At 46.2% G+C, this 8,494-nt stretch overlaps 1 long non-coding RNA gene across 1 annotated transcript in view; it reads right to left on the bottom strand.

Moving 5' to 3' along the window:
• Positions 1-9: 9 nt before the first annotated feature.
• Positions 10-8,494, bottom strand: part of LOC109308436 — a 15,564-nt gene continuing 7,079 nt past the window's right edge. The window contains exon 2 of the long non-coding RNA XR_002100615.1: positions 10-1,915. This is a non-coding gene — a long non-coding RNA (uncharacterized LOC109308436). The remainder of the gene's footprint in view (positions 1,916-8,494) is intronic.

The following is an 8,494-nucleotide window of genomic DNA, read 5'->3' as shown; positions in this document are numbered from 1 at the left end:
TTTATTTTAGTTTTTTGCTGCTCTATGAAATACCTACTCTATACCTCTTGAGGTCCTTGGACCAAGTCATCATGGTGGCATCTGAGCACATTATGCCACATGACCATTATTGTATTGCTGTGTGAAGCACAGGCTAACCTAAGTCAATAGTATTTATGGTTATAGCTGATGCAGTGAGACTAATCATACGTTTACTGAATCATATGTTCAGTGGATCAAACCTAATGAAAACTATCAGAGAGTGCACGACCAAGCGCTGGACCCCTTGCAGGTGCAGGTAGCTCCACTGAAAGCAAGGAGCTATGCCCATTCACACAGGAGACAATCGGTGTCCTCTCTGGATGTTACTCCTTCGGCTTTAAGACATTGAGTTAAATTCTGCTGCCATTCAAGTTAAGGGGAGTTTTGTCACTGACTTCAGTGGGACCTGGATTTAGCTCCAGATTGTACATCTGAGTAACAAGAAGCACATAACAGGCCAAATACATCCTTGGTGTAATATCAGTTGTCCTTACCAGAGTTATGCTTAGAGAGGAATTAATAGATATCATGTGATAAACTGGGAACCTATACCTGAAATTCAACGTGCTAGATCTTAAGAAAGCCAGAGCTGCTGACTGCCATTCAGTGTTCCCATGTCCCGGGCCTCGCAACTCTTGTTCACAAGTACGATAGTACAGCTAGCACATAGGGCACGCTGCTGAGACTGCCGACTCAAGAGTTTTACACTAGGGATATCTAGGGACAGTAAGTTAAATATTAAAACAGTTATTCTGAATGTAAAGAAAATGAGGTTGTGCCTTCAGTCACGTTATCTACATCTGTTACATAAAAGGGTCCATGATGTTTTCAGTGTGTTTTGGCTTTTGTTCCTGCTGTTTGTCCTCTGTCGATGGTGAAGGTAAGAGCTAGAGCCCCTGAGAACAGGGGCTAGTTTCTCAGGGTTGGTACCCTCCCTACATCGCAAACACTGCACTGGCTCGGAGCAAAATGTGTGGGCCAAAGGTTAAAGCTCAGGGCTGGGACTTGGGAATCCTGGGCTGATTACCCTGAAGTCCTCAGGAATTAGCTACATGTCCCCTTAATTTGTGTTCCAGGCTGTGCCACTGCCTCAAAGGGTATGTCTGGACTGCACTTCTTACCTATGGGTTAGCCCAATAGCTCTTCCATTGTATATCTTTCACTTCCTTATGTCTGTGGTTTGAATTCAAGCTTGCTTTTAAAGGCTTTAAACTGGGTCTGAGCCACCTTGTGGTATGGATACTGAGATCTTGTTTAGCCAATCCTCCAGTGCTGCTCCCATGGGCCTATGTATTTTGACCTTTCTATTTACTTCCCACTGGGCTCGTATGCATGGAAGCCGCCCACCCGGTTCTATGCACTTGTTTCACATTTAGCCCTTCATCCCCTGGGTCACGCAATGATCTGCATGGCTGAGCCAACACCGTTTGAACATGCCGAGCAGAGCACGGCTAGCTCGCTGGAGGATCATGCCCGGAGTCTGGTTCACCTGTAATGTAAGCACAGCAAGGCACATGATTTGGGGAGAAACAATCAAAATCTGTACTCAGATGAAAGCATCTTGAGGAGGCTGGCAGAAGCGGGCATCAAGCAGATGGAATACAATGCAGAAAGCACATTAAAGAGCACTTCCTGCAGGGCAAAAGATACCAATGTCAGGCCATGAAACTGCTCCTCCTCTACCTACCTCTGCAACAAGGATCTGACCAGGTGCTTACAGGCTTCTGAGGAAGCAATGATGGGGATCCCTTGAGGAGTTACTAGACAAGATCCTAGAGGAAAAGTTGGTGGAGGTGCAGGGATACACCCCAAAACAGACCATAGTGTTGTTAAGGGATAAACCTGAAGAGGTACCTTGGAGAAGAAGTGGCATCAAAGACAGAGCTGCAGCTGGCTGAGTGATGTCTACCATCTCTGTTGTATTATGGGAGGATTTGCAGCATTATAGGAAGGACTTGTGTGTTATGAATACAGTTATTGCTGTGGAGGTATTACATGCAATAAGATGACTTCATGGAGGGAAGAAGCCAGACCACGTCTCTGGTCCCTGTCTCTTGGCTATCGCAGGTTATCCAACAGAAAAAAACAAAACACCTAGTGATTAGTTCTCACTAAGTTAGCACTTCTTTAAAAGAAAACCAGGTTACAGATGTGGCACGCATAAGTACATCTTTCCTCATGTTTCAACCTACTGATCTCTTTGTAATTCTGTCAAGATAGTCATTGCATTCCAGCATTGCATCAGGCTGTATTAAATGGAAAAGTTTTTTGGGGACAGTACTAGTTTACTCCCTGGTCCTCCCAGTCTGGGTTGAGGAGAGAAAGACATGGAAGAGATCAGTTCTGCTGCTAGCAAACTTCTAAATCCTAGTTCAGCCTCCTGTTCATATTCATCTGATCCTGACCTGTCCCCTTTGCTCCCCAGTTCCCGGTAGGTGATGCTTTATAATTTTACATACGGTGGAAAATATGATAGTTTGTGAGATTCCTGGACAGGGCAAACTTCCAGCAGCTGCCTCTGTGGCTTACAAGCCCTCTCCTCATTGCTATGCTCATCAGCACGAGATGAAAACCCTCCACCAGGGGCGATGCCTAGGGGGTGCACACAGGTTCACATGCACCCCATAAGCGTGGCGGTGAACCCCTTACAAAAAGGCGCTGCTCACCACCCCCCCTCCCCCAACGGACAGCACCGGCAGTGTCTGTGGGTGGTTGCCAACCCCCGGCTGGCACTCGCCACCCCCCTCCCACTGCCGACAGCGCCGGTGGCTTCTGTGGGAGCTCCCGCCACCGCCAGCACCACCATGCCCTGCCAGCAACGCGTGGGGCAAGGGAACGGGATTAGAGTGGCGCTTGGGGAGGGTGTGAGGCTTACCTTGTGGTATCCCTGCCAGAAAAGATGGCCCTCACTGGGGCAGTATCATGAACCAGCCAGTCTCAGTTTTCCTGATTTAAGAGCATGTGTATTAAAACAAGAATGGCAATGAAAACACAGATTCGGTTACTGTAAATCAGAAAATGTATCAGATTAATAAATGACACTGATAAATGTATTCCTGAATTTTAAGTAACATCTTGTTGAGGAGCCCAAAACCTTTTTTTTAAAACGGTTCCTGAAATATCATTCTTAAAAGTGTTTTATACTTTTAAGCAATGTTTTCTCTTTTTTTATTTTACCCCTTGGTTATTGGGAAGCTTTACACTGAGATTAGAAGTTATGCCCATGTGTGTTGGAGTAGAAGTCCAACAGTATTGACTAGTTACAATAAATTTATTTGCATCTTTTGATATAGCTGATCTAAATAAGATTTACCTTGAGATATGCCCTCTGTTTTTTGGTTCAGAGCTCCACATCTCACTTCTTTAGCTCCCGTACTGCTGTATAAACCAAGGAAAGCATTTCAATTGTTTTACAGCCTGTGAGGTTTTTTAATTCCGTCTGTGCTCAAATAATATTCCTTGGTCAATTTTTACTAGCGTCCCTTCACTTGTCTTCAGATTCCTCGAGACGAGGGCTATGTTTACACTGGGGTTTTTCAATCCCATAATTGTTGTTGTGTGCATTTTTCCTACCAGTAACACTGACGCAGGCTGTAGTACAGAAAAGGCTCTGGATTCTACACAGTATACGGGCTTTAGCATGCAAGATGTTTTGCAAGTGTTAATATAAAGCTTTAGCTTAAGCTATTGCAAACGTACTTTACCATTTATGGTGACTTACAAAGGAAACGTTCATTAGCAAAACAATTCAAAAACATGTTTACTGCTCTCTCCTCGTATCAGTTTGGCAATTAGAACGGCTGTTTTATCTGCCCTCATTAAATGTTTAGCTCCAGTTAAAGCTTGTTCTTGAGATATAGCTTGTTCAATTGTTATTTTTATCTCGCACTGTTACAGTTTTACTAAGTTGCTAATCATTAAGAAAATGTAAAAGACCATGTCATACTTATTAGCTAAATGGTCGTTGCACTTTAGTTAACATGCAAAGGATGTTCCTGTACGGTGGTTAGCAAATAATGCGTTATAATTAATAATCCCTGGAAAAGTATTCTGTCAGCAAGAGCTTTGATGGTGTTTTCCTAATGTGCTGAGATTATTGCCATTAGGATTTTTCTGTTTTGTCAGATAAATGGCTGACAACATCCACTTTCCAACTCTCCAAGCATCATTTTAAAATTAGCCGAACTTCCCTATTCCAACAAGCTCAGGGGGTTTGGTTCCATTAACATTTTTCATATTATCTATCACAGACTTTTCTGCCCCACTTCATCCTGTTTACAAAGATTTCCTTTGAACTGGATATCCTCTCTCTGCTGAATGAAGCAGTTGATGAGAAACAAGCTGATTCAGTTCTGCTTTAAATTCAGGGTTTTCATCCTTTGAGCTGCTATGTATTTGTGAGGTGATGACTATCCTCATCTCCTTCTGAAGTCAGTGGGAGCTGAGGATGTACCAGGACCTTCTGAGATTGCAGCTTTAGGCTTTGATTCAGCAGAGCACCTAGACATTTGCTTCACTTTAAAAGAATTCGAGTGCATGCTCAGGAGGGCCCGGGAGTCTCAGGGCCATGCTGAGAAATCCTATTCCCCAGGCACACCCCACGTAACCAGACTGATACAGTCAGCCCAGATTGTAGAACAACAATAAATCCAGCCTGTAGCTCTAAATCAGCCTCAGGATTGAGGTAACTACTATGGTCACTATGTCCTTCCCTGCTTTATGGTGGAAACAGTCCCATATCATTTGGATTCCACCAGCCCTGCCTTTTTCCCCAGCTGCAGCCATGTTAAACTCCTCACTGCACTGATATGCAGGGAACCCACCTCCTAAAAGGTTACTTTGGCTAGGGACAGACATTCAAAAAGCATGAGCCTGAATGATTCAATCTTCACAGGTTAGTCTAATTTGGCTACACTAAATAAGTTTTGTAACTGGACAGACATTCCAGAAATGCAGGCACACGCCTGCAGTGGCTCAGGCTACAAGACGAGGAGGTGCTACAGCAGCCCTCCCTTCCCTTGTACGGTACGGGGGGGGGGCGTGGCCAGGCCCTGGGAGGACACTCTGATTAGCCCAGCAGGGACTTGATAACAGTGTTTATCACCCCTAACTCAGTGTTTATCACTCCACTAAAAAAACAACAGAGAGACATTACCAGCTACTTGTTGATTATGCCTATTGATTCAGCATGGACTGTAGCCAGCATGTGGTCTGCTAGCTAATACACAGACACCTCTCCACAAGGCGGGGGGTGGGGGGGGCGGAATTCCTGTGAGGGGGTGGGGAGAAGCAGCTCGCAGTCTTTGGAGCTGCAGCCAGGGAGCAGAGGGGAGGGGCCAGCTCTGCTGTGGAACAGAGAGCCCCACCCAGCTGGGGGTGGTGGGGGACTCTGATTTACCTTAAACCAGCAAGGGGTCTGGGACAGACATTGCATAAACCCGTTTTACCCAAATCAGTTAAGTCTGATACTACATTCAACCAGGTTTATTTCAAATTGGTTTCAGCCATTTTCAAACTGGTTTATGTGCATCGAACATCCTCTGTTACAGGTTTAAACCAGTTTCTGATCACTTAATGTGTAACATCGGTCCCTAGCCTTCGTGGTTAATCTATTCCTTTTAAGCTAGGGAGCGATGTTACACATAAACCGATTTAAGTGATCAGAAACTGGTTTAAAACTATAACACAACAGAAGCTCAGTGCACATAAACCGGTGTCAAAATGGCTGAAACTGGTTTAAGATAAACCTGGCTGAATGTAGTTTCAGACTTAACGATTTGGGTCAAACCAGTTTATGAAACACCTGTCCTAGACCCCTTCCTGGTTCAAATTAAATAATACTCCCCAGCATGTTTTGCAGCCCTGAGCTGGGATATGCCATCTGCTACAGAAAGCAGGGCTGGCCCTGCCCCTCTGCTTCCTAGCTGGAGCAGTGAGGGCTGGCTGACAATGGGTGGGAGGAGGGGAGGGGAGGGGGCAAGCCCAGCTGGGGATGCAGCCCAGTCCGCAGGGTGGGGGGAACTGCCCCCCCCCCAGGCAAACCCCAGCTGGAATCTGGGGCCACGGAGGGGAGTTATGTAGCCCTTCCCCCACTCAAATTTACAGCTGGGTGCGACTGTGGATTATAAATCCCAGAGGCACCTGGAAGAGGAAGTGATAATCAACTCTGCAGAATCCTGCTGCTGTGATTTTAGATTACAAATCTCAGATATCAGGGGCAGCAGGAAGAGAAGGCAACACCTGGCCCGTGCTGGCTACGTGCCAGACAGCTGTGCTCTAGTGCCCCCTGGCTTCTGGCCACAGCCACTGCAAGCACATGGCTGCATTTCGTTAATCAAAGGTAAATCTCTATTCACTTCTGTTTCAGTTTAATCTATGCAGTTTAGACTAACCTGCAAATACTCAATGAAGTCAGCCTTGGGCTTTTTTGACTGTCTGTACTTAGCCTTATTCTCCAAATCCTACTGCCACCAGCTCCCTTGTCTTGAGGCTGAGGCATGGAGTCAAAATTGTCCCTTATGCATTTAATTAATATTGGTCTGTTGAATTTAGTTCTGCTTCTCCTCTGTCGTTATTACCTCCTGCTGAAATGTATAACCAATGTACTGCAAGAAATCTAGTTCCCAGACTTCTGATGAGATTCTCAGTTGTGATTAGTTCATTACAATTTTTTTCCCTCCTATGTTTAACTGGTCAGGAGAGGCCATGTTAGAACCTCATGGTATGTAAATGTCAGAAAGGTAAGTAGCCGTGTTAGTCTGAAATCAGGTGGAAGGCAAGGTAGGGGTGCACCTTACAGATTAACTGAATCTTAGATGGTGACCAACTGACACCATTGAGGCTAAACACCATTGAGCAGTTACACACAAACTGGTTTAAGTGATCAGAAACTGGTTGAAACCTGTAACACGACAGAAGCTCAGTGCACATAAATCAGTTTCAAAACAGCTGAAATTGATTTAAGATAAGCCTGGTTGAATCTAGTTTCAGACTGAACTGGTTTGGGTCAAACCGATTTATGAAACTTCTGTCCCAGACCACTTCATGGTTCAAGTTAAATCAGAGTCCCCCAACATCCAAGCATGCTTTGCAGCTCCTCCCCTCTGCTCTCTAGCTGGAGCAGTGAGGGATGGCTGACCAGGAGGTGGATGGGGAAGGCTGGCAAGGGATGCAGCCTAGTCTGCAGCGAGGGAATGGGGCCAGGGAGAGAGGATTTCTTATCAGGAAGGCCATGTATTTGTTTCTTGCAAATCACTTGAGTACATATTTCTTAAAGCAACCAGTATCTGCAAGAGGTGCTCAGCAGGGGAAGTTTTCTGCTAAATCCAGGGGCAGATTGAGGGGGTGCACAGTGGTATACCCTCTTTGATTCCTATACCACCTGAACTTTAATATGAACTGCCTGCAAGGAGCAGCCATATTTCTATTCAGGTAGTGCTGAAAGAACCAGTTGACTTCATGGCTCATTAGCAGGCAAAGCGCTGCTCGACCTGGTACTGGCTACTGGGGTGACCTAATCGGTGACCTAGTGATCGATGGGAAGCTGGGTGACAGTGACCACAAGCTGATCACCTTCAGCATCCACCGTAAAGCTGGTAAGTCATTCAGCAACACAGAAGTCCTTGACTTCAGAAAAGCTGACTTTAACAAGCTCAGGAGGCTGGTCAGCGAGGCCCTAAGGGACCACAACCCCAGGGGGAGGGGAGTTCAGGAAGAGTGGTTGCTCCTCAAGGGAGCGATCCTCAATGCACAAGCTAAGTCTATTCCATCTCGGAGGAAAGGCAGCAAGAGGGCACAGCAGCCCTCCTGGCTCTCCAGGGATCTAGCAGACCTCCTGAGGCTAAAAACAAAGGCCTACAAAGGATGGAGGATGGGATTCACCTACAGGGAGGATTATTCTGCACTGGTCTGGTCCTGCAGGGAGCAAACCAGGAAAACCAAGGCTGCAACTGAACTCCAACTAGCTTCGAGAATCAAGGACAATAAAAAGTCCTTTTTCAGACGTGGGGAGCCAGAAGAAAAGCAAGGGCAACATTGGACCCCTGCTGAACCAGATGGGGCAACTGACGCCCAAGAAAAAGCCAACCTATTCAATGGGTGCTTTGCATCGGTCTTTTATTAGTCCCATGGGACGCCCATGCCCGCTACAGGACAGGAAGGTCCGGGTGAGGGAGATCCCCTGTCCTCCATTAATGTTGACCTCGTGAAGGAACACCTTGAGATGCTGGATACCTTCAAGTCAGCCGGCCCTGACAATCTGCACCCCAGGGTACTCCAAGGAGCTGGCGAGCGTCATAGCCCAGCACCCAGCACCAATCTTTGAGAACTCCTGGTGCTCTGGTGTAGTGCCCGAAGACTGGAAGAAGGCCAATGTGGTGCCGATCTTCAAGAAAGGGAGGAAAGTGGATCCGGGTAACTATAGGCCTATCAGCCTGACTTCTATCCCGGGAAAGATCTTAGAAAAGTTTATTAA

This window comes from Crocodylus porosus, unplaced genomic scaffold (assembly GCF_001723895.1).
Source record: "Crocodylus porosus isolate Cpor-Errol unplaced genomic scaffold, CroPor_comp1, whole genome shotgun sequence".
Taxonomy (NCBI): Eukaryota; Metazoa; Chordata; order Crocodylia; family Crocodylidae; genus Crocodylus; species Crocodylus porosus.
This window is presented reverse-complemented; position numbering and strand designations above follow the sequence as displayed.